Raw genomic sequence first — 3,785 nt, forward strand, 5'->3', positions numbered from 1 at the left:
CGCGTCGCCTCAGGAATTGAAAATTCGCGTTACAGTCGTGCTACGCTTGTATTACTTAAGACACAGAGCCACATTTCGCTCAAAGAACTGCAGAGGATCGTGGAATAGACTGAAACTATCGTTCAGTAATCTGCTTTTTCGCGTATTTTTTTTTCTTTTTTGGCGAGAATCGTGTACGACATGTACAAACCGGTTGCACTAGCACCTTGAAGTGTGCGTTAGCTACGGTGCTATCAATTGAGGGAGTCTATTTGGGTCAAGAAGAACCAGCCAATAACTTACTTTTTCTGACAATGATAAACAAATTTAACACGCATAACCAGCTCACTGTTTGAAAAGGATGCCACATTGTATGGTTAGTAGGTTCATGATAAACATTTCAAAATCGACAAAAAAAAAATAAACACTCGTTGATGATGAATCCTATTTAATAATTTTTCGTTCTTTCACATTAACTAACAGGCCCACCTACTTTCAATTATTAATTGTTATTTGGTCAGAAGCAAGGAAACATTATGGGCGATACCAACATGCGCATCTAATGCCCGGTAACCTTTACGCACAAGGCTGTGAGCTGACGTACAGTCTTTTAGTGGCGATGAAATTAAGCGGTGACCCTAAAATTTTAGCGCTAGAAAAAAAATTCGCGACAAAAATCAATCTACACTTTATGGGAGGTTTCGTACATATTCTGTTGGAAGATTTTACTTTCCAGCAGTGCAATAATGTCATTTATAAACCGTTGAAAGGCTCCAAACAAAAATATTAAATGTTTACCAAACGTTATATGTCTTTAAAGTTGGAATGGTGGGTGTACTAAAGATTTTTATCTTTTCGTACGTAAATGAATTGCGAATATGTTCCGCAGTTTAATGAAAATCCTTTTATTTGGAATATCATTGAGCGCAGTTTTGTGTCAGGCAGATTCCTCAAAACTAAACGATAAATTGCACTTAGCATGTAGCCCTTTTGGTAGGCCTTACGACCTTTAAAGTGGCTAATATTCCTGGGATGTTATAATTCAAGTTACGCATCACAGTAAAATAAAACTTGCTAATTACTGTAAGGAAATTAATTAAACTTTTGCTCCATAAAAATGAACAAGTTTATATGCGTGATTCCCAGCGAATTTTAAATTAATAAGTGATTTATTTTTTACTTTCATACAAATAATATACTTATAAAACTTAAATTTGATATTAGTATAATTCTGTACATGTTTACCCAGTCTAATAGGCAGGGTTGGGTGAGTAAATTACCTGTAAGTATTTTACACGTAATTTACATGTAAAATACGTAATGTAAAAACAATTTTATTCATGGTGTAATTAACTAACATTAAAATTAATGGTTTGAAAAAAAAAGAACATTACTTGAATTATTATTTCTGTTAAGGTTTTACATACTAAACAACACATTTAGTGCAAATTGAATTCAGTCATTCATATACAAACACAACTTAGTCATACATGTACTGTACTATTCAGACATATATTTCACTATCTACACATACTACACGATTGTTTACATTACGTTAATCAGTTTTAAATGTGTTTATGAAAAGGTGTTTTTTTCCACCTTTAACTTTTACTTGTTTGATCAGTGTTATGCTATGCTAAATCTCTTTCCTTGATATGATAATACGGAACTTCGCACTACACCTCACTCTATGCAGGAAATAACAGTTGTTTTCTGAATAACTTCTGATGATAAACTATTTTAACTTTTGTAAACACAACACAATAATGATAAGTAATAAGTTGCTTGAAAACAAAATAGATTCTTTTATGGTAATAACAATATGTTTAAAATTCCAACATTCACTAATTATAAATTAACGAAGCGACCACTTCACTACATTGACTAAGGATAGTCAATAATCATCACACGCTTGATCTTTCATTTTAAGAGAGTAATAAACCTGCACTAGTTTTTTCGATTTCTCAAATGAAGGGCGATTCCTGTTGGCATTATGGACAAACGACCAGTTGGAAAAAACTCTCTCCAATTGCACAGATTATGCTGGAATGTTTAGTAATGTACCCCTTTTCTCGGGGTACTGTTTTACTAGAAAATTAAAAGGAAGTTTATATTATAGTTTTCCTTTAGTATAGTTTATATTGAGTTTTTTGGGAATGATAGGTTTTTTTAGTAAAATTACAGTAAACCCGGAAAAAGTGTGTTGGGCGCAAAGTAAGATTAAGTTCCTGGGTTTTGAAGTAGGGGAGGGTGTATTACAAATGGACCGCGAAAAAATTGCCCCAATTGTTAATTTCCCTGCGCCAAAAAACGTTAAAGGAAAATAAAGTTATCATGGAAGGTATTAAAGGGGTGCCGGGGTTACACGAGACCGCCATTTCGGAGTGGGTTCACCAATTGACGAAAGAAAATGTGGTTAGTAATTTAGAAAGTCTTGGGGTAGTGGTAGATGAGAAGAATGATTGGCCTATGTTGCAATTGCAATTACTAGCTGAAATGTTAAAAGAAGGCAAGGAATCGCATAAACAACTTCCGCGACGTGTCGACAGAGAATTGGAAAATAAACTGGAAAAAATGTCATGGTTAGAGAATATTAAGGCGATTCCCAACTTGCAACGGGGGGAAATCGAAGATTGGATTTTATTTTGTAGGGAAGTAGAAAAATTCCTGGAATTAAATTATAAGGTGAATCAGGAAATTTTGATGAAAAGTCTGGCAAGTAAATGTTCGGGTGTAGCCCACACTATTATTACCGACGGCATAAAACGCGAGAAAAATTGGAGCGAGGTGAAAGAAAATTTATGGAGTAGTTTGTGCCCGCGTAGAAAAAAATTAGGATTAATGCAACAATATATATTTAGGTTTCAAAAATTTGATGAAAAAACTGTGGAATATGTAAATGATATTAAGTTGTATTTGAAGGTTTTTGGATTGGAGCTGAGTGAAAGGGCGGTAGTCGATATAATTATCGAAAATATGAATCCTGATATCAGAAGGGAATGCAGTTTTGTTAAATTTCCGGAGAATTTAGTGGAATTGAATTTTTGGGCTGTTGAGGTCGATAATGTTATGTTCATGCGTCGTGAGTATGATAAAAGGCGAGTGGATAATAAGACTGATGTAGTAAGTGTGGGTAGCAGTAGGGTAGGAGAGGAGGATAAGGAGGTCGAGAGTGAGATTGTGGAGCGGGATAGAGTAATGAGTAGGAGAGGTCAAGAAAAATGTGAGTGTAGTTATTGTGGGCGGGCCGGGCATTTAGCCCGTTTTTGTTTTAAAAGAAAAAAAGTCATCGATCTGTGGACTGATAATGAAGCATTAACTTGGTTATTCTCCCATCCCCGCCAATTGGGGAAAATTGGAAGATGGGTTATGAGGTTAACCCGTTTTAGGTTTAAAATTCACCATCTTAAGGGACGTGAAAACGTTATTGCCGATGCCCTCTCTCGAATGTATGATTCACAGAATTTTTGTAGCGAGCCAGACGAGGAAGAGGTATGGAGTTGGCAGGGAGATGATAAAAGCGAAGGAAGTGAAAATGAGCACAGTGATAGTAAGGAAGAAGGCGAGAATGGCGAACCAAGGGAAAATGAAGTTTGTAATGTGCTGTGGGGTTTTCCGGAAAGTTTTGAAAATATTAAAGAATATCAGGATAAGGATCAAGAAATACAAAATATTAAGACTCGTATGCGAGGATCGAAAGATGATGAATTTCAGATATTTAAAGACCAAATTTATAGAGTGCAAGGTGGAAAGAGAAGGCTGGTAATCCCTGTTTTGATGAGGCCCATGATTCTACGTTATTTTCA

Source organism: Bacillus rossius, chromosome 3 (genome assembly GCF_032445375.1).
Source record: "Bacillus rossius redtenbacheri isolate Brsri chromosome 3, Brsri_v3, whole genome shotgun sequence".
Taxonomy (NCBI): domain Eukaryota; kingdom Metazoa; phylum Arthropoda; class Insecta; order Phasmatodea; family Bacillidae; genus Bacillus; species Bacillus rossius.